General features: G+C 38.4%; 1 pseudogene; it reads right to left on the bottom strand.

The window, feature by feature from the left end:
- LOC127625754 (rho guanine nucleotide exchange factor 10-like protein) overlaps window positions 1–27,162 on the bottom strand; it is a 150,398-nt pseudogene that overhangs the window by 41,668 nt on the left and 81,568 nt on the right.

Genomic DNA, 27,162 nt, shown 5'->3' with positions numbered 1-27,162 from the left:
GTGAACTGCCCAAACACAGACAGGACATCACATGCCCCACCAGAGACAGAAATACACTGGATTATTGCTACACAACAATAAAGGATGCATATCGCTCTGTCCCACTTGTAGCTTTAGGACTGTCAGATCACTATCTGGTTCATCTTCTTCAGACCTACAGGCAGAAACTAAAATCAGCTAAACCAGTAGAAAAGACTGTAAAAACATGGACCAATGAAGAAGAGTTGGAACTAAAAGCCTTCTTTGACTGCACTGATTGGAGTATTTTTGAAGCTGCAGCCACATACCTGGATGAGCTCACAGATACTGTGATATTGTATATCAGTTTTTTTGAGGACATGTGCATTCCTACTAGGACTTATTTAACATAAAACAACAACAAACCATGGTTTACAGCAAAACTCAGGCAGCTTTGTCAGGCCAAAGAGGATGTTTACAGGAGTGGGGATAAAATCTTGTACAATCAAGCCAGACTGACAAAGGAGATTAGAGTGGTTTAAGGAAACTATTCTGAAAAGCTGAAAAGACAGTTTTCAGCTAACAAACCTGCATCAGTGTGGAGAGGCCTGAAAGACTTAACCAACTACAATACACCATCCCCCAACACTGAAGGAAATCAACAACTGGCTAATGACTTGAATGTGTTATACTGTAGATTTGAAAAGCCCAGTCACACAACCCAAACCTGCTTCGACCTTCACAGCACACACTTGTTTACACCTGCTGCCACCACCACCCTCCCCTCTCCTGCGACTCAACATGCACTTAAGATCTGTGAAGATGATGTGTGCCGGGTCTTCCGGAAACAGAAGACAACAAAAGAACAGGGCCAAGATTGTGTTTCACTCACTTGTCTAAAATCCTGTGCTGACCATCTAGCCCCCATCTTCACACAGATCTTCAACAGATCACTGGAGCAGTGTAAGTTTCCCTGCTGCTTCAAATGCTCCACAATTATCCCCATCCCAAAGACACCAAATATCAAAGGACTTAATGACTACAGACCCTTCACTCTGATGTCTGTGGTCATGAAGTCATTCAAGAGAGTGGTGTTCGCCCACCTGAAGGACATCACTGAACCCTTTCTAGATCCCCTTCAATTTGCTTATAAAGAAAACAGGTCGGTGGATAATGCAGTCAATATGGGACTGCATCACATACTTCAACATCTAGACAGACCAGAGACTTATGCAAGGATACTATTTGTTGACTTCAGTTTGGCTTTTAGCACCATCAACCCCGCTCTCCTAAGGACTAAATTAATCCAGCTTTCAGTTCCCAGCTCTATCTATCAGTGGATCACCAGCTTTCTGACAGACAGGCAGCAGCTAGTGAGAATAGGGAAATTTACCTCCAGCACATGTACAATCAGTACTGGTGCCCCCTAAGGATGTGTGCACTCCCCACTACTCTTCTCCCTGTACACAAATGACTGCACTGCCAAGGCACCCCTCTGTCAATCTCCTGAAGTTTGTGGATGAGACTAGAGTCATCTGCATCATCCAAGATGACGATGAAACTGCATACAGAATAAAAATATTCTAAAAAAAACAAAATAAATATGTTAGTGTTAAGAAAGATCAACCAAAGGGACATAAAACTACCGATGCTGAAGTAACACCCATACATTATTTTTATACAAAATAAAAATAAAACAAAAACAACGCTATTTTTGTTAACAAGCATCTCTTATTACAAGAAAACACTGTTCTTAATGTATTTCTTTAACTAAATGTTATATTAACAACCTTGGATACAATGCATGAAAGCTATTCGGAAATACTGTAAGCTTTTCTTTCTAAATATTCTATATGCATGTTTATTAACTGAGACTGAGAGAAAGAGAATGTCATCCTGATTACAATGAAGCAATGTGGCTCAGTTAAAATTGGTGGGTGGCATATTTATGGAGACCAAATTGTGGCATAATACAATGCCATGTTAACAGACTACAAAAGCCTCTGTTTAGAAATGTTTAAGTTCCAAGTGAGAATGAAGGCTGGGAGAGATAGCAGAATGCACATCTCATTTTATAAGGACACAATATCTTTCATGTTGCCCTCAGTGAAAACCGGACATCAATAGCTTCCTGCAAATATTTCCCTATTTCCATTACTCTTTCAAAGTGAACTCTTCTTCTCCAAACATCTTTCTTGTCCAATCTCAGTTATTCAAGCTCATTGGGCACATCAGGTTTCCTTAAAATCCCCATTTTTATCATTTATCCCTTATTTTTCTACCATTCGTCCATCTACTGTACAGTGACAGAAAATGTCTAATTTGTAATTAAATGTCAGTCATGGCAGCCTGCTGGCAGCAGAGCTCAGCTGGTGGAGGGAAGGGACAGACTGTGGCTTTCCGAGTCACTTGAGAACACTGTTGCTCAGTGACGAGCACAGGCAATCTTCACAGGTAGAGATTGCTTTGTCTTTGACCATTCTCTGATGAATAGCAAGTGCATTCCCCTGAATTTCTGCTTCAGCAACGGCCCCCAGAGTCTAAGCCCACGTTACATGATTCCCCAGGAATATATTTTCTGGATCCTCAAAATGCACCCTGCAAGACTCTTGTCCGAATGCAGTATTGATATACTGTACTGTTTCTGGAGACTGACTCCTAATCTGGGCAGTCCTGAACACTTGTTTTAATGTATGGAATTCAAATGTTCCTTCTGACTTGTTGCACTTAAATCTATAAACTGTTAGAGTGAATATTAGTTATATTCTTCTCACCACAATTGTACAAAGTGGTTATTTGAGTTACCATAGAATTTGTCAGTTTGAACCAGTCTGGCCATTCTCCATTGACCTCCCTCATCAACAACACGTTTCAGTCAACAGAACTGCCACTCACTGGATGTTTTTTGTTTTTGGCACCTTTCGGATTAAATTCTAGAGACTGTTGTGTGTGAAAATCCCAGTTACAGAAATACTCAAACCAGCCCGTCTGACACCAACAATCATGCCACAGTCCAAATCATGGAGATTTTTATGATATTATGCACTGCACTACTGCCACATGATTGGCTGATTAGATAATTGCATGGATGATTGTTGGTTCGAGTATTTCTGTAACTGCTGATCTCCTGGGATTTTCACGCACAACAGTCTCTAGAATTTACTATCTGTACAATTGTGGTGAGAAGGATATAATCTCAGAATGCTACATCTACTTATTCAAGCAATTATCTAATCATCCAGTGATGTGGCAGCAGTGTAATGTATAAAATAAGGCAGATATGGGTCAGGAGCATCAGTTAATGTTCATATCAACCATCAGAATGGGGGGAAAAAATTTATATCAGTGATTTGGACCGTGGCATGATTGTTGGTGCCAAACGGGCTGGTCTGAGTATTTCTGTAAAGATCTTCTGGGAGTTTCATGCAATGTCTCTAGAGTGTAAAGAGAATGGTGCGTGAGAAATAAAATCATCCAGCGAGTGGAATTTCTGTGGGCAGAGGTCAGAGGAGAATGGTTAGACTGATTCGAGCTGACAGGAAGGTGACATTAACCAAAATAAACTCACGTTACAACCGTAATATGCAGAAAAGCATTTCAGAATGCACAACATGTCGAACATTGAGGCGGATGGGCTACAGCAGCAGATGACCCTCACGGGTACCACTACTGTCAATTTAGAACAGGAAACTGAGGCTGCAGTGGGCACAGGTCAGTGTTGGGTGTAATGGATTACTAAGTAATTATTTACTGTAATTAAATTACTTTCTCATTGAAAAAGTAAATTAAGGGATTACTCTGAATATTTATAATTTATTAATGTATAATATTTAATCATTATATATTGAATTATTGTTTTTTGAGCTGCTTTCTCAGCAAATATTTATGCATGCGATTAATTGATTACCATGTAATTGGCATACCATGTAATTAATTCAATCACAAATTTTAATCGATTGAAAGCCCTAATATTAAGATTCAACTTAAAATAAAAAACTCAAGCTAACTTTTGAGAGGCCTTTTGATTAGCATATTGATGCCTTAAGTCTCAGATACAGGTGCAACAATGGACATCCCAATCCAAACAGAGGAGAGAATTGATCGACTAGTGTTTGGGTGCTCCAGTGGGGAAAGGCAGTAGGTGAGCTAATTAAAGAGAGATTTGTTGATGAAGGAAGAAGGCAGCCACACAGCTGCTGCCCCTATGACCTAGCTCTCTATAAGGCATCCTCTCCACCTTTTTGGGTGACGGGCCATATGCCAGCTCCAGGTGGCGAGTATGCTTTCCATAGGCCATGAATTCATCTGGAGGAAACCCATATTCATTTCTGAATAAGTCTATCCTTTCTGCAGACTGTATGATTATGTAGCCACATGTCATTATTTACTCACCCTAATGTCATTCCAAACCTGTACTACTTACTAGTTATTTATTTTGTCTATGATAACACTTACTATTTCTCTCACAGAGAGGCACTAGTATACATTTAAAAATGGTGGTTAACCAATGTGGTTTTAACCAATAGCGAGACTAATATGCAGAGTAACAGAATAAACCACCCATTAAACTCAAGTAAGTCATCAGGCTTGAGGGGGTTTGAATTAAAAATGTCAGAATCCTCAGAGCAGTTCAAGTGGAGTGTTTATGCTTTGAGCTGACGTTCTGTGACAGAAATGAAATCACTTAATTACCTGTACTTTATTCAATGCATATTAGATGTGATGAATGGTTTACAATGGAGCAGGATTGGGAGGGTTACTTTTAAAATATAATCTGTTACAAATACTGATTGCTTGGTAAATATGCTAATCAGTAACCTAATCAAATTACCACAATAATAAAGTAATGTAATCAGATTACTTTTAATTACATTTGGATTACCTCAAGGTCACATGTGAATAAAGTTAAGAGAAAAGCAATATGATCTCGAAAACTTTTCATTATGCCGACTGGATGCAAACAACATGTATAAATAATTTCAAGAGAAATGTGGTTGTTCTTATATACAAGAAGAAAAAAAACATGAAAAAAAAAACAGCAAAAACTGCCTCCTTGATAAGAAAAGAGAATATGTTCAAAATTATGCCACTCAGTGTCTTTCCTCTTCCTGCTCACGATCCAATGTCCAATATCACTAGCTAACGTTTATGTGTGATTCTGTTTATGTTTAAGGAGGATCAAAACATGGTTTTGCAAAAACCGCCACAGCGCACATCAGTGAGCACCAGAGACAGAGCTCAGCGAAGAGCGAGACTCACGTGATTCAGTCGGGCTTCACTTAATATCTCGGCGGCCAGTAGCAACCACAAAACTTGTGTGACCCATTTGAATTCAACAGAGAACATTCTAGTAAAAAGCTCTGCATGAAGGAAGTCAAACCTCTCAAACTGCTAGACAGCCCCTACATTATAAAGAGCACTGATGAGGTAAAGAGGCTACAGTGTGCCATGCATCGACATCGATTAAAATATACATCATCACCCAAATTAAAATGTTTTTCCATCATAACACAAACTGGTACAGAGGCATATTAAATCGATAAGGACAAATCTATAAAACTTCATTTATTATTAATAGCCTAATTCTTCACTCATCATTCACTCACATTTGATCCAAACCTTTAGGACTTTCTTCTATGAATGGAAAAAAAGATTCATGTATTTTATTAATTTATGAAAAAAGGTGCAATGAAAGAAAATGGTGACTCCATTGAATAATGAAAGTTGCAGTTAAAGGTTTCTTAATGTGTTTAGGCTATTCGTTTTTTATAACAAATACAATAGTTTATTTTTTTAAAAAGACTATCTACCTCAGCCTAACCACAGTAATTCATGGTCTGAACATCTTGGTTACATGAAACGTAACCCTGGTTCCCTAAGTGGGAATGAGACACTCCTACTCATCGTTTGAGTGTCACGTGGTCTGAAGCCCTTATACAATTATGCCAATGAATTGGCTGATGGCGCTTAAGCGACGCATCTAGGGAGGTACATCATGGGCTCCATAAAGGCGCTCGCTTCCACGCCATCTTCTGCATGAAGGCATGAGCCTATGCAGTTGCTAGAGAGTATGGCCAGCTATGCAGTGTCTCGTTCCCACTCAGGAAACCAGGGTTATGTTCCACGCAACCGAGAAGTTCCCTTTCTTAGGAACTCGAGCTATGCATTCACTATGAGAACAATATACATTCAAGCCATGCGAACAGTAGCTGCGAACTGTCTATCCCCATGTGGCAAGCATATAGCGGTTCAAAAGCAAGCTAAAGTGTATGAATAAAAGGATCTTAGAGTTTACTCCTGTTCCAACAGAGAAAACCTAGGAAGCAGGAGTCAAACCCTCGTCCAGATTATAAAATTTAACAAATGTATGTGGAGAGGACCATCCTGCCACCATACAAATGTCTTCCAAGGATGCACCTCTAGCCAAAGCCCATGAGGATGCCATGCTCCTCATAGAATGGGCTTGAATGCCCGAAGGCGAAGGTAAACTGCATGATTTGTAAGCACTTGAAATTGAATCAATAAGACAATGTGACAGGTTATTGACACTGAAACACCCCAGCCACCAAACAACACACCAGCACTAACAACTGTTCTGAATTATGCCACCTGCTAGTACAGTCAACATAAACTCACAGCGCCCAAACTGGGCAAAGCATATGAAACCTTTCATGCTTCTCCAACTGAAAGTGGGAAGGATAGAAGGCCTGAAAATTAATAGTCTGTGAGCAAAACTATGTCGAAATAACCTTGGGCAAATAGCCCAAACAAGGTTTTAACCACTTGAACACCCTGGCGCAAAATCCATACATAATGGATTGATCGACAGGGCATGCAAATGAACAACTCTTCTAAACGGTGCCAATGTCACTAGCAGGGCTGTTTTATGAGTCAGAAACGTATCAGTGCCTGTTGCCAAGGGCTCAAACGGACCACATTAGAGTGCCTCTAAAACAACAAATAAATCCAATAAAGGAACGAGAACGGGACAAAATGGTCTAAGCCTGCATACTCCACACATAAAATGAAAGACAAGAGAATATCTACTGACAGAGACTCCACTGACAAGTGCATGCTCAGCTGCTATAGCAGCAGCATAGACTTTAAGTGTTGCCAGGGCTACCCTGGCCCCGAGACTCTCCTGCAAAATTCCAGCACTGTACTGACATGCAGTGAATACAATTTTCATTTAGAGCTCTAGTATTTAGAATGGTATCAACCACAGCAGGGGATAACCCATCATTCAAAAGAACACCCTGTTGAGGGGCCAAACCAGAGAGGGAAATCCAGAGGGGACAGAGCGGAAGTGGTCCAGTGGAACAGGACCACTTCCGCACTGCCGAACCTTTTCCAGATTTGTTTCATAATCTAAGGGTGTAATGTCCACTCTCCGGGCACCAAGCTCTGTCTGGACAGAAGATCCGCTCCCAAATTCAACCGGCCCAGAATATATACGGCTTGTAGAGACAGCGCATTTTGCCATGCCCACAGAAGAATGTGATGTGCCAGCCTAAGCATGGCATAAGAACACACTCCTCTCTGGCGACTGATGTAGGACACGACCATCCTGTTGTCCGACCGGATGAGGACATGGATGTCCTGAATCTCTGGGAGGAAAAGCTTTAACTACAGCAGCACTGTGAACATCTGACAGTTAATGTGCCAAGATTGCCACTGGCCCGTCCAAACCACACTGGCTGGAAGACCGTCATATACAGTGCACCAACCCGTGGAGGAGGCATCTGTCATTATCACCATGCGGTGACACATCTGTCCCAACGGAATGCCCAACATTAGAAGGTGGGTCCATTTCCATCTAAACAGAGTTTGGTAGCAACCATGCATCACTTTGAAGAGACGGAACACATGCGTCAGCGGTTGAAGTCCCTTTGTGGCACTGAAAGGTTCTCACATGCAACATGCCCAGGGGAATAACTGCGGAAGCCATGACCATGAGCCCCAAAAGCCTGTGAAATGCTCTTGCAAGGAGAACACATCCCACTCTGAACATCGCTAGACAATGGTGTAATGACAGAAATGCGAGCTGGAGACAGGCGTGCCTGCATCGCCTACAAGTACAACTCCACTGGTAACAAAACTGTCTTGTCTAGGTTTACACGCAGCCCTAGTTTAATCAAATGGCTGAGAACGACATCTCGATGCTGGGCAGCCAGTATCTCCACGTGGGGTAACACCAACCAATCGTCAAAGTAATTCAAAACGTGGATGCCTTGAAGCCTCAAGGGCGTCAATGCTGCACCCAAGCATTTTGTGAAAATGTGTGGTGCCAGTGCACGTCTAAACGGAAGGAAGCAAAATTGGGAAGCTTTGCCCCAAAAGCAAATCTGAGAAAACACCTTTGCTTCGGCCCAATCGGAATATAAATTTTTCCTTTTTTTATAAGCATCCATCAAATCTATTGTCACAAACCAGTACCCCGGCTTCACTTTTGACATTAATTGTTTCTACGTCAGCATTCCGAACTGACATTTCATTAGAGTGAATGAATTGAATGAAATAACCATGCTTTATCGTTCGAAGTACCCAGTCGGAATGCCCTTCAGCTGCTGCCAAGCTGACAGATGGGCAAACAGAGGAATTAATGCATGACTCTTGCCTGCAGCGTGACCTGTAGCCACTAGATTGCAGGCATGGTTTACTTTTGGTAACCGCCCCAGAACCAGTGGCATTGGAGAGTGAAGCCTTCACTCCTCCAATACTGTGGCTGTTTGAAGGGAATTTGATAATGTTTTGCCTTTATTACATTTAAGCATAAATGATAAGCGCCCTGAAATGTATCTATAGCAGAGACACAGACAAAAAAAACTTTTTCCCTAGTATTTTGAATGGGGAAAAGTGTTTGAACATTGGGGGGAATGTTTATTTGAGAAAACTAGTTTGTCACAATGGTCACAGCATTCTTTATGGGGGGACAACTTGTGGTACTTATGTTCATGGTGTTTTGTGTACACTTGTGCTTGATGAACATCAAATTCTGTTATGCATGTCTCGAAACCTTTGGTCATCACCCTGATCAACTCCTTTGCCAGCGAGAGCCTCGTGGGGTGGTGGTGGGGGGGTTTTGAGTCGATATTACTTCAAAGGTATTCCTTAACGCGATGTGCTTAGTTGGACTACAAAACCATCGTGTGTAGATCCAACCGCTGACTGAAATGAGCGACATCCATTTTTCAAGCAGAGATAGCAGTGCGTCTCTTGTCTCACCAGAACGCTCCTATGTTCCACAAATGGTAAAAACAAAAAACTGGTTAAAATGCTTTGCAACTCATGATGGAATCCTGAAAGAACAATGGCACCGACAAAGCACACCGCACGTTGGTTTGCCATAATTTCGTTGGGCAAAATTTCTGTTTCCAGCCCCCTCATTCTGCGGCCGGGCTCACTCATGAATGATCCCCTCCGTCACAAGCAGTTTGCTTCAAATGTGGAGGGGAGAGAGAGAGAAAGGCAGAGGCCGCTCCTCCATTGCCTTATTCATGTGCATTCTCCCAAAATGACACAGAAAAAGACAATAGGGACAAATGGGCCAATTTGTTCCCTTCCAACGATGAATTCTCTCATACAGCATTTTTTAATGGTGATGGTTCAAGATGCGCATGATATCTCTTTGCATGCTTTGTTTGTCAGAAAATGGCCTCTGAGCTAGGCCTCAGAACATGTCCGACGAGACTCGGGGGGAGGGTAATAAACACAAGGAACATTACGATGTCAGACACAAAGCAGAAATCCCAAACGGCTCCAGTACACGGAGCTACAAATATGGAGGACGTGGAACTGGAACAAGTGGGGATAACGCCTCGTGGTGAGCAATTGTTGGTTGCTGCTGTCCCCGTCAGATCCTTGTAATATTTGGATAAACCCAGTTAAAAGTGCTCTGAAATTTACGCTGTAAAAAACATCCTTACGCGTTTGCCACTCAAAAGAGAGAATTAATAATATTCGCTTTGACGTCTCTTGAAACAAACATGGGCTTAGACAAAACTGTGAACTGAAGAACAGAAAATCTGACTCGATGGCGTGAAAGAGAGCACCTTTATGGAGCCTGTGATGTAGCTCCCTAGGTGCGTCGCTTAAGCGGCATCAGCCAATAAATTGGCATGATTGTATTTGGGCTTCAGACCACGTGACACTCATACGGTGTCCCAATAGCGAATACGCAGCTCAAATACCTAAGAAAGGGAACTGTGGTTATGGCCTTTATTATTACAGATGCCACTGTTAAAAAATGGAAGAACGATGGTAAACTTTCATGAAGGCAAGTACAATTTAGAAAAGTTAAAAGGGTTCAAATCTGAACAAGTGGACAAATTATTGACAAAGTTCTGTCTCCTGTTCTGTCCTACTACTACTCTAACTGGTCATGTTTGCCTTCAGATATTCTAAGAGATTACTTAAATTGCTAGGCCTGTGTCCTGCTAAACTCATATCATTCTTGTTCAAATAAAATGCCTAAAGAAATGCATGCAGTTACAGTCTTCCATTAGCTTTATCACTTTTTGTGGGGCGGGGGATTTTGGCTAGTTAAAATGCTGAGTGGCTAGTGTCTTTGGGACAGTGCTGGACTGGGAAGAGAAATCGGCCGGGATCGTTGTTTCTTCTGCATAACGCGGCAGCTCATTTTTGCTTATAGGCTGCACATTCGGCCCGCTCGGTTTTCCCGCTGGCAAGTCCGCCACTGAATGGGCCCTAAAGTGTATTGTCCCACTGGGAAAATGCCCGGTATGCCAGATTGCCAGTCCAGCCCTGACTACAAGCCACAGTGGCCGGTGAGCCAAAAAGTTTGTCAATTTAGCATTAAAATTACACAATATATTTTCTATTTGCAATTAAAATAACAATATAAAATGTAAATGAAATCATTATAATCATCATAATTAAATAGTACAAGAGTATGTTGGCTTTGTCAAGCTAACATCATTATAAAATCAAATTATAAATAAACTTTATTTAATTTTCCATTTTTCAAACAGCTATATTTCAACAAAGAAATTAAAAAAATGTCAGAGAAACCAGTGATGACACTACAATAGTAAATAGTATAAGCACCTCACCCCAAATCTATTCATATGCAGTACAAACACGAGGCTGAGCTGGGACTCTACAACACTATTTACATTAAATAAGCTCGGGAAGTTTAATCCACAAAGCTTGGTTAAAATTAAGCATAGCCAAAAGAGGGGAAAATATAGTCTGAGTCACTAAAGCAAAGCTTTGTTCCAATGAAATAATTCTCAAATCCTCCTGAAACAGTGTAGCAACCGGCTCCCACACGCTAACAAACACTAATAGAACTCTTCTGCTGGTTATTAACTGATAATTGCCAGGCTTCAGAGCCCTCTGTACCACATCTTCAATCTTAGCCTCAGGGTAAAGGAAGTGAGACACGGAGACCTGAGATAGCACACTAATAAACTGCGCCAATGCTAATCAGATCACAGCCCTAGAAGCAAACTGCATTTTTATTTGTGTGACATGGGCTAGATCGCTGTTGTTCCAGCTCTCATGCGGTAATGTTACGTACTCTCTAATCCTCATGGTTTGGACAAGAGAAATCCAGAGAATAATGCAAGGCTGACATGATTGTGTTTAGCATTCTGCTACATCGCAGGATTAGGAAGAGGGAAATAGGAGTGGATTAGCCTATAGGAATTCAATACATGTAGGGAAAGGACCAGCGACAGGGCGTAAGGACTAAACACAAGAAATGTTGAGACAGTTTAGCACCAATGTGCCTAAATGAGTATAAATAGCCCAATGACATGCCCCTGTTTGTTAGTTGTTTTTCAATAGCTCTTGGCGACTCTAATGCAGATGAACGATGGGATCAAAGCTGAAGTAAGATGCAAGCGTTATGATTGCATGAGCTGGACGAAATCCAATCATATGAATTTCAGTTGAGTGATAAACGAAGATCAAAGTGTCAAACACCTGCTGTGCTATCGGATATGCATATAATCTTTAGAATAATGTGAGCAGAAGTACAAGTTTCCCTCTCAAATTTAGCCATCCATTTACTTGGTGTTGGGTTAATGGGCTTGATTATGATCTATCCAGGTATTGAGTTTCACATGCCAAGTTAACTCTTGTTTCCCATAACAACTGATGCAGAGACTGAATCAGCTCTGGGCAGGATGGTGTGATGAGTCATTTAGTATATCGGTGTACCCGAGCACTATCTGACATTGCCAGTACATCACTAAGCAGCATTAATATTCATGCAGGAACTGATATTTTCCCCTTATACCCTGCTCAGTCACTTCACGTGCTTAGTGATGCATCCAGCTAATGTGATAAGAATCCAACACGTCTCTTCATCCCCGCTGGCACAACTTCTGTGACAGTGCAACAATTTCAGCATCGTTGAGATGAAAGTGATGGACTGTCCTGCAAATAATGGGTTTGGAAAAAGGAGTGGAAGTCAAGAGTTTTCTAAAGGACGTCTGGAACCGAATCTCTAACCATGCGAAATGTGCGCACAGAGAACATCGTGAGCCAGCCGCCTGAATCTCTGCCAGTCCCCGGGATCTAATTGCAGGATGCAATTGCGACGGACAAGGGTTGGAAGTGAGCACACAGAGGGATGTGACGGTAGGGTCTCTTTAATCCCCTTGATCAGATGACAGAGGGCACAGAACAAAAGGTCCTCATACTGTGCCGAGTTGCGGGGTATTGCAGGCAGTCACCAAGCTGCCACACTGGCTCAAGCAATGTATCCCAGGCTTTAAGCTCCACTTTTAAACACCCATTCATCCTGGCCAGCTGTGCCCTCAGAAAAGCCATCTGAAATTATCAAAATACTCATAATAATTACAAGAAACAGCTACTAATCAGGTTTCAACAAGGGAGAGGTAATGTCAGATAACCAACTCCTCCTTGCTTCAATTTAAATTCCAGTGCATTCACCTAATCAGCCTTAGGGGATAGGTAAGTTGGAGGACGTACCACATTAATAGCAGTAGAATAATAATGAAGCACGTTTAAGCAGGAGACACTGATCCAGGTTGCTTCGGCTTCCAGCAGAGAACACGTTTAAACAACAGCAGGCATGCAAAGGGATTTAATGTTGATGTGCGACTGTAGCTTTGAGGTTTTTGCTTGATCAACTATTGAAGATTGATGAAAATGTATGCATGAACTGCAGATCATGACCTACAATGAGCAGGGCTCCAGACAATTATTATTATAAAAAAAAAAATGTAATTACCAAATTACAGAATTCCTCAAATTTGATGGGTGTTCAGAATTAAGTGGGTGTTCGAAAGCCGGAGAGAAGAAAGACAGCTGATAACCGATAATCGGCCAATTGTTTTAAAAATCAATATTATATAAATATTAAATGATAAAATGTTCTTGATCTTTCCTTTCTGTGATGGGGCACCCCACACACAAAATCTACATGATTCCAAATGTAACAAAATCACAGATGCAGTTTATTGTGCCAATAAAATACCAATAATTCCCAGAAATAAAAAATGTTTCTGGGACTTTTAATTATAAACAAGTCCAAAAGACCACAGGGACTCTTATTTTGAAAGGTATGCACTCCCAGGGTCTCCCACAAATACCCCGTTTCCACCTGGTAATAAGATGCTTCTCAATTGATACAATGACATGTGGTCAGGTGCAGAGTTGGGTAAGTTTCTCTAAAAAGTAATTAATTACTAACTATTAATTACATCTTCTACAGTGTTTTTAGACTACTGTGCTAATTACTCTGTCTGAAAAGTAATTGCATTACTTATTACTAATTACTTTCTAAAACCCACATCAACCTCAACCAGATGAAAAATACAAGGACAAACATGAAACCTTTTTTCAAATAAATCATATAAAATCAAATAAATTATTCATGAACTGGCCCAAAAATTTAAGGGGGCATCGTTAAATTAGAAAACATATATTTTAACATTAGATGTTAAATTCTTTAATTCCTTACTTTACTTTTTCAATGAAAAAGTAATTTAATTACAGTAATTAATTACTTTGTAATGTATTACATACAACCAATACTGGTCAGGTGAGACACATCGCTGTTTACACCTGGTCGCTTAAATGCGTGAAACGTGAAGCTTTTGTGATTGTGTATATATCAGTTTTTATTTTCTGACTCTGTGGTTTTTCCTTTTTTAAGCTGCTTCTTTCTTTTAGCGCAGTTGTTGATTGACAGGTGAGGGGTGGCGCTTAACTGCTGCCAGGACACCTACGTACTTAGTGTTTTTATCTAAAATGCATTCACATGCGTTTTTGACCACATTCATATGTGATTTTTGTGATCCGATCACGAAACGCTTTAGAACCCATTTAGGGGTGACTACATGTAATCGGATCACCCAAAATACATCTTAATACACAAGGTGAAAACGGGGTTAAACAGATAAGGGAAACAAAATAGGTACTCTTAAAATCATTTACAATGCATTCCGATATTAACACTAAAAAGTGAACAGTTTCGTATACCAATTGTGATTATCTGAGATCACATGTTATAAATGTCCAGTATTCCGGTAATCTGGAGAGTTGAAAACTCAAAACAACTGATTCACTGTATGATTCCCTAAGAAAGTGAATCTTTTTAGCTGATTCTTTAAAAAGTCCCAGTTCAAATTAGGGATGTTGAAAACTACTATTTTTCATAATCGACTAGTCGGTTGGTTGTTTGATAGACTAGTCGACTAGACGATGTAAAGGATAATAAATGTAGGCTCATTTATGTTTACGTGCCCCGATCAGACGTGCCAAGTGCAGCACTTCAACACAGTGACTAAATGATTTTAAACAAATAAATAGGCTAAATAATTATAATATTGTGACGAGGAGGGGGGCGTGGCCGGGCACCATCGTAACGGCCCTGCTCCTCGTCACAAACATCTTATTGCACAAAACTATCAAAGTAAGAAAAACTCAAAACAGCTTATACGCATCCTGAACGCAGAATGACAGAAGAAAGCTGTGATCGAATTAAATAAATATCGTAATGCGTGATTGTCATGATGAGGTGTTTTCAGTGTATAAGCTTTAAACATTTTTTTTTTTTTTTTAAATGAATCACTTTGCATTTTAAACTAGGACATGTTGCATTTTTGATTGGATTAATTGCACATTCAAACATACATTTTTGTCCAAATATGTCGTATTCCATGACATTTTGCGTTTTAAAGCGAATGCCATTTTTATGACCAGATTCCATAATTCAGTCCTTGTTTTCTTCACACTACATGCGGTAACTGAGGTATAAACAGACTCCGATCATTGAATTATTGAACATTAATTCACATCTTAAGGTGTGAAGGCTGAATCGCTAAGCTACCAACACGGGGCGCAAGTAAAATAAAAAAACAGTGGTCCCACCGTCAAATGTTTTTGTGGTTAACATAACAGCAATGTTAGAATGATAACAATATTATTTTGTACTATATACATTTTTAAACTACTGACTCGGAGAAAAGCAGAGATGACAGCAGATGAGCAGAGAAACAGGGATTCGTTTATGACAGTTAGCCATTGACATTGTCCAATAAATATCATTATTTTTCGATTTTCCATGACTTTTCCATTACTGGAAAACTGCATTGCAAAATTCCAGGTTTTCCTGGACGCTTGGGAACCCTGTAGCTACACATTCAAAAGCGCAGAGCTGCAAGATAATATTGCAGGTACACATCAAGCAGTTTAAACCTTTTTACTGCAACTATTTATTTGAGCAGTGTCAGAAAGAATCAGCTAAAAAACTTTCATCTCTCCACAACACCTCACAAATACGGTAATATTACATACAGCAGAGGATTTAACGTCCAACATCTTGAACATTTAACATCTTGAAATGTATTGTTGATTCGCCACTTTGATGGCTGCATCATCAGCACATAAAAAGACTAAACCTGAAGCATTAAAGGAATGAAACGTCTTGAAGAGAGTTTTACTGTGTTGACTGTTTATCATTAAGCACAGCAAGAGATCATCATGCAAAAATGCTCTCTAAGAAGGTGCATCTCCCATTAAAACCAACACCACTAAAAATATTAATGTTAGTTGTCGACCCCACTAATCGATTAGCGAGTTGTAAGACAACTAGTCAATTAGTCGACCGCTTTGTTTGAGACAAAACAGACTTTATGGCTTGCACTGCGTTTGTTGTTACATACAGCGAGCGAAGCGTCGTAAATGCGGTTGCGCAGGTTCAAAATATGTACCTCAATAACTCACAAGATGATACGATACCTGACAAAACCGCATATGAACGCACACAAAGTGTTCCCGGCTGTCGCCAATGATTTCTAGATTTAAATTATTGTCGGAATGATTTATTTCTGTCGCAATTGTGACCATTTTACTCGCAATCTGGAGCCCTTTTTCTCCACTAAACTATTACTCTCATATTGTTCCTATTCTCCTCTGAAAGTACATCAAAGGAAGCGTTGACGTTTAAATTAGCACATTTTGTTTGCACTAAGCTTTGCTCCTCTTGCTTATTTTAGTCCCTGCCCTTGATTCTCTCGATAAAAACATAGGGAGCGGGGAAAGTGGGTGGAGGACAAGACAGTGACTGCTTGGTTTAAAGGCTCTGCTGGAGCACTGATGATTTCCAATAATTATCACGTAACTGTCAAAGCTACAGATCAGCCCCTTTGCAGATGACCTCGCTCTGAGTCTCTGCTGCAATGGCAGCAACACACGACAAACAGAGCCACACTGCCCTCTACTGCTGAATAAACCTCACCTTGATGGTGCTTGCTGCAAAACAGGAAATCTGACAAATGGAGGACTGCTAGTATAGATTCCTGGTATTCTTCAACAGAGAATTAACAAGATGAAAGGAGCCTTTTCTAGTGGAATAGTCATCATATATGGGAGACCATTTTGAAGGTATTTACCAAGGCTCTGAATAAAAGGCATTTTTGATGGCACTTTCCACACTGCTTTTCTTAAGCTCCTCATAAGACCTCAGTCCTCTATTTACACCATGGCCTTCTGATATCACAGTCAGGTTATAGTTCACATGAGATATCATTACAATCTAATATGGCTCTCGTGAGTGATGGGGGAACAAATGGGCGAGCACAAAGTCAGAAAGGCATCCGGGCGTATTACCGAATTGGCCTCTCATAAAACAAGATCTCCACGTTGATGCTAGGTTAGCCTTGCTGCTGTGGGCTATTCACATAGTTTAATGTGGTAAATCCTGGTCACAACCCTGAGGCATGCCCAAAACAAATATGTCATTGTGCTAGTGAGCTGTTGGCTGCCTACTGTGGTACACTGAAAAACTCTGAGAGGCTCAAAGAAAAGTATAACTAGACAGTCTAGGAGCTTACGGCAAGGGTACCGTGATAATAATAACTTAATAAGGATATCATGCCTTCGATTCTAGATGACGACACTCTCAAGGTAGTAAGGGAAACATTCATAGCACTTTATAATAAGGTTGTTGACATAAACATTAGAACTGTAAATGTAATAGCATGAACTAACGGTGGAAAATACATTCATTATTTGTGGTTAATATTAATTTCTACATAAACTAATACATGTTTACATTAAAAGTTGTATATGTTAACAGCAGTAAATGTTATATGAACTAACAAGAACAAATAATGAATTAAAGTACTTAAGATAAATTAACATTAATAAAGATTCATAAATTATGTGAAAAAGTATTGTTTATTGTTAGTTTGTGTTAACTAATGCATTAATTGATGTTAGAATAGAACTATATTATAAAGTGTTACCATATTGAAAAATATTTGAAATATATGAAAAATATGGGGTACATTTAATATATATACTAAAATATGGGGTATATATATATATATATATATATTAAAATATGGGGTATATATATATATATATATATATATATATATATATATATATATATATATATATATATATATATATATATTAAAATATGGGGTATATATATATATATATATATATATATATATATATATATATACTAAAATATGGGGTATATATATATATATATATATATATATATATATATATATATATATATATACTAAAATATGGGGTATATATATATATATATATATATATATATATATATATATACTAAAATATGGGATATATATATATATATATATATATATATATATATATATATATATATATATATATATACTAAAATATGGGGTATATATATATATATATATATATATATACTAAAATATGGGGTGTATATATATATATATATATATATATATATATATACTAAAATATGGGGTAAATATATATATATATATATATATATATATATATTAAAATATGGGGTATATATATATATATATTAAAATATGGGGTATATATATATATATATATGTTTTCATTGTTAGTTCATATAAAAAGTATATCTAACGCATTTATTCATATTAACGAATATTAAAGATGCTGTAAGTGAATTTTTTTCATGGAAATGTATGCAAAACTTTTTCCTACTTCATGAAAGATATTAATGAAATAAGTGTCCTGAGATATCTCACCAGTCTCTGTGACAGCTCTAAATGTTTAAGAACAAAGAAAGCGCTCCCAGTAACTTGGTGTAGTTAAATGCCATTTAAAACAAAAATATGTACTCACTACTAGGGGTGTAACAGTTCACTCATCTCATGATTCGGTTCACGAAACTGAACTCAAGGTTCGTTTCATTTCACAATTCTTTAAACTAAGCCTGAATCAAGACTCAAGTTAAGTTCAAGTTAAGATCGCAATCTTTTTTTTTTCTTTTTTTTTTTTTTAGTGTTATTACTTTATAGACACATGCAAAACAGTTTGTTTACATAAAAATGTAGCTAAAAATACTGTTCTTAAAAGTGCTACATGATCCATAAGAGATGTACCAGGACTAAAAACAGCCCAGATATTAAAATCGTACTTTTTTTTTAAGTATTATTGTCTCTGATTACATAAAAATATTATTTTCAAAATACATATTTAAATGGAAGTGCATGCTTATCCAGTTGAACAATAATACTTTACTGATGAAATCAAATTAGAAATGACATTTAACATTAGGATAATATTCTACCATAGCATTATTATACATAATATTCATCATTATATATAGTAGATTAATATGGCACTCTCATTAAACCTCTGTAAACGTAATTTCTTTCTCGCGCTGTCAGAGCAGCTCACTCTCACGCTTCAAACGGGCATTCGATCACTCGTACTAAAAAGGTTCGTCTCTCTCCCACTGTTGGACTGGTCTCACTTTCAGTTTTAGCAACAGGTGGTTGCACGTTGTGTGTATTGGATAAAACAGACGTATGGATACTTATATTTTTTTTAAACGTCTCCACGATGCGCATCCTCACACTTTTTAACCGCGATGCATCGTGCCACGATAAACTGTTACACCCCTAACTTTAACTGTTGAGGCCACTGTCACGTCCTTCACTAATGTGTTTTGGCACACTGAGCATTTCGAAAATGCCATCAATCACTGAATAATTTAGAAAATGTTGACGTTGAGAAACTGCTTAACAATGCAAATCGCCGAAGGCACAAATTTTGGTGTGTTTCCACCATTACCGGGTTTGCATAAATTATTTCGCGAATTGGACAAACAAAGCCAGTGCAAATAAACAGCGCTTTCAGCAGGTGCAATATACACTTGGTGAACTCTCCTCTCACATGAGATTTTGATAGCTGCAATGTTCAACTCAAGACAGAGTCCTCAGAACAGGAGATTTTGATATTTTTCACTTGTGTGCTGTCACTAAAGCGCAATGGACAATGACAAGCTCCAACCGTATGCCGGGAGCTTCCGCTGATCTAAGCGATTTGCAGCCCTGACCGAGAGGCCAAGCTTATATTAACACTGGTGACAGGTCCTTTGTGATCGTGACAGAGAGAATGAAATCAGATTTACACTTTCTGTCCAGCATAATCAGAATGTGTTGAGGGCCTTTGCCCCGCTTGAACTCCATGGATAAATAAGTGACGGATTACAGCCAAGTGAAATAAGGTTGGCTATGATAAAAGACTAAACAAAAGGGCTCTTAATTAATTACACTGATCCTTGGTGATGAAGGGGCAGAGTATAAGAGGTTAAGCTATCAGCAATTAATAAAGCAAAGCCTAAATGAAGCTGTAAAGATTTAGCCACAGATCAGGTGGGGCTTTTCAAATACAGGCGTATTCTGTATAAGTGTTTGTATTTGTTTAAGGGATATATTGCTGCAGAGAAGAGAAAGAGTCACAACAGTCCAGCAGAGATGCATGGAAGAAAATGGCTTTAATCCATGCTGTGGCATCTGTACGTCACAGACAAAGAGGATGAAATGCAGTACACGGGTGGGGGGTCCAATCCACGTATAAGCACAGAGAAGATTGCAGAAGGCGTGATTTCACGTTGAGAAAAATATCAACACTGACAAAAACACAAAGGATATAAAACTCGAATCAAAACAGAGCTGCCATGTAAGGAGAAGGGCACCTTTCTCCAAGACATTTTCAGATCTATATTTCATGTGCTGTCTGTCTCGGTCTCACGCATCAGCTGCATCAGCATGAGATGTAAGTTTTCTCTTTTTTTTAACGCTTCCTGTTGTAACAGCTTCAAGTCACTGGCGTCATATATCAGTCAGTCTTCATACAGTGCTGTAAATAGACTCCATCCACACATTTACTATCACAAGAAATGTCATCATCTTAGCAGACTACATAGGGCTCGCTATCGAGCAACAGTACACTAGCAGACTAGTACGTACAGAACATTTGAGAGGGGTAGCACCCATGCCACTAATGTCTACAGATGGTGGGACATGATTTGCTAGCACCAAATATAAAACTACAGCTATAATATAAAAATATGGACAAAAATGAATAATAATCATAATAGCAATATAATTTTTGTATTGCACAGAAAAGTACAATAACCATTGTTGAAATGCCCACTCAACAGTAAAGCATTGATTTAGAGTTGGGAAACTGATTTTTAAATTTACTCAAAGTTAAGCTCAATTGACAGCATTTGTGGTATAATGTTGATTACCACAAAAAATTATCTCGACTCGTCCCTCCGTTTGTTGTTTGACTGTCATTATTTTTATTAAAGCCTGCACATAGATCCTACATCTCCCGTCTCATCTCAGCATCCATTCGTTACAGCATAAATGATGCCTTCACAGTGCACTTTGAAGTTGAAACTATAATGATGGGCACACTTTAGGATTGTTACAAGAGAATAATCAATCAAAAATGACTTAAAAGTGAGTTTAGAATGATCGTTTATTACATCTTTCTGCCCTCTGACATTAGAAGGTGAAGTCTATGAGGGGAATAGGGATCACTTCTAAATGGAACACACTCATTATGTCAAGTATTTTACAAGGCAGCAACATATTTTAAAATTATACAGACATTTGGCTTTACTCACCCATGGTGCGAGCCACCACACCGTGATAAGGTTGAAAATTTCACACAAATATGGGATGCTTGAGCATTCAGAGTGCTTCAGTTATGGCTGGGAGTGGAGACTCGTTGTCAGACCATTTTTTTGCTTTAAAACAGGATACAAAGCCTTCTATAAGGGACGTTAGGCATCCTGTATGGGATAAAATATGTCATGTAAGAAAGCACCTAAATATTTACATTTGCTTGTTATTCATTGAATTGTTATATATAAGCAATATCACACTCGCAATCATGCTATATGGCCCTATATCAGCACTGTTGTGATTACCTACAGCACTCAGCCAGTGGCCGAATCACAGCAGTGCTGATGTAGGGCCATATCACACACTTGCTCGTGTGATATTGCTTAATATATACAGTATACAGTATATATATATATATACACACACATATATATACATATATATATATATATATATATATATATATATATATATATACACACACACATACATATATATATATATATATATATATACACACACACACACACACATACATATATATATATACATACATGTATGTGTGTACTCAAGGTTTGTAATTATATATATATATTTTGTTATTTATGGGACTTTCTCAGCAAATAATTATATATGCGATTGTGCAAAATTAATTAATTAATTAAATGTACACGTGTATTTAATTTAATAAAAAATTGTGACAGGGCGGAGGGCGGGGCCGGGTCGTGATTCCGCACACCCGGCCCCTAATCAGGCTAATCAAACCTCAGAGAAGGATGATCGTCTCCTCAAAACTTAAATTTCAGTCAAAATCACTGGTGCCGAAATCCGGAAAGGAGGAGACGAGAACCGGCTTGACAATATAAATAATATTTAATATAGAACTGAACCAAAAGACACAAACAAACACACGGTGTCAGACAGATGTCCGTAAATCTCTCTCTCACTCGCACTGCAGCTTCCTGTCGGGCCGGGTGTGCGGAATCACGACCCGGCCCAGCCCTGTCACAAAAATGTTAATCAATTGACAGACCTGATATATATATATATATATATATATATATATATATATATATATATATATATATATATATATATATATATATATTTTGTTTTTGTTTGTTTTTTTGTTACATGTTTAATGTTTACATGCATAATTTATAATATTTACCAGTATTTACATTGATCTGTGGAACAATTGCTAAAACTGTACTATCTTAAAAGAGGTATTAAAGGGTATTAAAAGAGACAATGACAATTGGATTGCATGGATCTTGTCTTTACACACAATACAAGGAATGAGTCAAAACTATTTTAACACGCAGTGAAAGGATCTCTGTGCTTCTTCGCCAATACAACTAAATCACTGCCGAAATCAGAAAATTTTCCAGCTAGTGGCAAATCACAGGCATTTTAAGTTGCATGGTATGAAATGTGGTTGCATATTCGAGTGATTTACCAGCATTGTAGAGGGTTGTTCATAGAGTAAAAGATAGATCTTGGGGGTTTAAGAATTAATATCTGGATTAATTGAAAAATTCATATTTTCAATGACAATGTGTTCCAAAAAAGAAATTTGGCCACAAATAATACAAAATTATATTAATGCAACCCATAGCAACTGTTAACAAATGAACATGGCTTCACAAGCACAACACGTTCAGTGTAATCCGTGGAAAAATCTGTAATCAATAAAGCCATGGAGTTGAAGCCCTGAAGTAGCTGTTTAAAGACTTTAAAGAATCGATTGGTTTTCGACAAAACACAACCATTAATCATTAATTCACAATAACAGCATTGAAACTTAGAAAATCTCCAAACTAAGTTATACAGTGCACATATCTACAGCAATAAGCTAGGGAAACAAACAAAACAAACCTGATACCCCCAAAGAAACTTTTTATAGCTTGTCTTCCCACACTTCAAAGTACCCAGGTATAAAAAACACTCTTAAAAGGGAGTCATCTTCTCTCCATCCTAATGCTTCATAAGGAAACAGATCGTGTTTCTTTCTCTTCCTATGGGACATCTTTATAGATCTGAGATACAGTTAAAGTCGGTTTATGGTGAAGGTTTTTAGCATGTTAAGGGATAGTCAAGCTACTGTAGTCTCCATGTGAGTGGTCCTCTGAGCAGATAGGGTGGGAAAAGTGGTCAAGCCAAGCTCTAGTGTGCATGCTCCTATGGTGCCCATGTGGGTGTCATTTGCCTATCCCACTCCCCTTTTCTACCCTTCATTTTCTATCATCTTTCTACTGTCTATATGAATAAAAATACAAATAAAGCAGAACTTCATGGTTCTTTGCAAGAACTGTCTAGCAGCCAAAAAAAAAAAAAAAGTTGAAAGGTGAAACTTATCTTCTACAGACTTATAAATTAATTTGATGGATGCATACAAATTTAGATGTTTATAACCACACATATAAACAGCAGTCCACTTAGTATTGCATTTCAGGAACATTGCATGCCTGTTTCTGGTGTATTATTATACTTTCACAAGGTTTAGAAGTGGGTCAGATATTGCCGGGTAGACTGGATGGGGGTGGGACAGAGAGACCCCACTGATCCACTTCAGAAGTGAAAGTCCTGATAACAGTTATCTCCCCTGGCTACCAAGTTCACCCACCAGACTTTTACAAAAATGGCAGAACTGTGTGCGTACAGATCAGTTGTTCATGGTGTGATGCTACAGAACTTCCATTTTGTTACTGGAGATGAGTGAGTCCCCAGAGGCTTTTCTCGTTTGATCTTGGTCTTCAAGTACCCCTCCTTTTCCAACCATCTCAGGACTTTCCAATCCCTGCACCAATGGATGTTCTGCCAAACACATCAGCTGCCAAAACCTAAGAGTAACATGTTTGGAGGCCTCTGCATTGGCAAATGCATGCTGCCCAGTGGTAAGTACAGTTAAGGAGCAAGGCTTGATAGATACTGACAGTATGGAAGAAGGCTTCTTTGCAAGGACCTTATGTCCCTCACTGGACACCTATCTCCTTTTTTGCAAGAACCTCCATCTAGCACTCTTTAATCCACACTTATTTTCAATACAGACACACACACACACGCTGAAGACAAAACTGCCCATTCATAATCAGAGCAGACACCTTTAAAACGCCAAGGACCAAACCTTTTTAGACATGATTTATTGTTGACAAATTGCATGCTATGTAGCGGGATTGTGTCCAAATGTTTCATTCCATTTTTAAAGTACCAATAAATTAAGGTTGGGAACTGAGAAATGGTTCTTGTTCAAAACTGGTTCCATTTTAAAAAATAAAATACTGGAACCATATGGTCAGTGTTGTCATTCAATTTCTTACAGTTCCCATCCCTAATCCAAACCCAGCAAACAATTCTCATTGAATATGACTGGACCAGGTTTTCACAAAGCAAATTCAAGTGAACACCTTAGTCTGAGTTTGAGAAGCCCAAGAGTAGCCCTAACGCAAGGATAGAAACTCATGGCACTGTTCTAAGCAGCTGTGGAAAGCAATGATATGGAAAAAGTATACCGCTGATCTCTTCATCAGAGATCCAAGATCTTGAACAAAGAAACACCATTTCTCCAACAGCCTAAACTTCCCATCGATTGGGTTGCAAGAAGGAAGCTTAATTTAATGTGGCCTGATTGATTTACACTCGGATGTCCCACAGTAATTACGGTAATTGAATGATCACTTTATAACATCCTCTCATGGTGACTGTGGTAATTTGGCACCTAAACCCTGCATTCAGGGGCAACTAACTTAACTTTGTTAGGACTGAAAATCTAGCCTGAAATATCATCTTCCAGACAGTAAAATTGATTTCATTCCTGTTTGACTGACTCTGAAGCCCTTTTAGTCTGTCTCTTACCAAGTTCCCCATATGATCTACGAGGAGCTTGCAGCTCTTAACAGCTGCTATTGATCCACAAGCACTCTCTCTGACTAGTGTGACTGGACAGGTTCCATGTCACCTTGTAACTCCACAATTCTGGCAATGTTACCATAAGATCATCCTCTGGTCAGTCTCTGTCTGTGGAGGTTGCTTCTGTGGGACTTAGCTAAGAAATTATTGTATGGTGTATAGTTGAGTGCTTGTCTTCAAGAAAGGAAATAAACACCCTTTCTGCTCAAGAGAAGTGAAACATGTTTCTAATTAGTCTTTGTTTTGTGGGTGATAGTCTCTGGATAGTCTCTGGATTCGGACATCAACGCAGTAAATGTAAACTTTATAGTTAAAGTTGCTGACCTTCAAATCATGGGTTTTTGAGGTGAAGACAGGCATGCAACAGGCCAGGAGTGGACACCAAAATGGAGCTCTTGTTTTTCCTTCATCCTCTGCAGAGAACCAACCTGGTGTGTTCTCCTCCCCTGGAAAACATTGAAAAATGAATGATCAAAGTTAACCTAAAACCTAAAACAATGGCTTGACAGGTGTAATTTTCTGCCCTTTGTTGATACTATTCAAACAGGAAGTTTGGGCAGGACATATTGAAGGTCTCACGCCTTTTATTGATTGATTGACAGACAGATAGATAGACATATTCAAATCTAGCTAGCTAGAAACTATGGAATGAATGATAGATAGACAAATAGAACAAACGATAGATAGATAGACAGACAAAACAAACAATGGAAAAAACGATAGATATATAGACAGACAAAACAAACAATGGAAAAAAAGACAGACAGACAGACAGACAGACATATAGATAGATAGGACAGACAGACAGGCAGATATATTGATAGGCAGGCAGTTAGACAGACGGACGGACGGACAGACAGACAGATAGATAGATAGATAACAGAACAAGACAGAGGGACAGATAGACAGATAGATAGATAGATAGATAGATAGATAGATAGATAGATAGATAGATAGATAGATAGATAGATAACAGAACAAGACAGATAGATAGATAGATAGATAGATAGATAGATAGATAGATAGATAGATAGATAGATAGATAGATAGATAGATAGATAGATAGATAGATAGATAGATAGATAGATAGATAGATAGATAGATAGATAGATAGATAGACATATATATTGATAGATAGACAGACAGACAGATAGAGAGATAGATAGGCAGGCAGTTAGACAGACAGACAGACAGACAGATAGATAGACAACAGAACAAGACAGATGGATAGATAGATAGATAGATAGATAGATAGATAGATAGATAGATAGATAGATAGATAGATAGATAGATAGATAGATAGATAGATAGATAGACAACAGAACAAGATAGATAGATAGATAGATAGATAGATAGATAGATAGATAGATAGATAGATAGATAGATAGATAGATAGATAGATAGATAGATCGATCGATGGAACAGACGACAGACAGACAGATCAAACAATGGAACTAACGATAGTTAGACGGATAGAACAAACAATGGAAAAGACAGACAGACAGATAGATCGATAGACAGACAGACAGACAGACGGACGGATGGATGGATGGATGGACAGATGGACAGAGAGATAGATAGAATATACAATAGAACAAAAGATTGAAAGAACAAATTATGGAAGATAGATAGAAACAGACAAAATAAACAGACAAAATTCACTTGCATAATTGGATGGCCTCAAAGCAAACATGCTTTGACTAAAAAAGCCAAAAACTCTAAATTAGTTTCTTGGGGTCTTGAAAGATTCCTTTATTATTTGTTCTATTAGCCGTTTTTAAAACAAAACAGTGCTAAAACTTGCAGAGTTGCATCCCCAAGGAAAAATTGTTTCATTATATGTGCGGCACATACTAATTGTACACACTGAAGTATT

The sequence above is a fragment of the Xyrauchen texanus genome, chromosome 32, assembly GCF_025860055.1.
Source record: "Xyrauchen texanus isolate HMW12.3.18 chromosome 32, RBS_HiC_50CHRs, whole genome shotgun sequence".
NCBI lineage: Eukaryota > Metazoa > Chordata > Actinopteri > Cypriniformes > Catostomidae > Xyrauchen > Xyrauchen texanus.
This window is presented reverse-complemented; position numbering and strand designations above follow the sequence as displayed.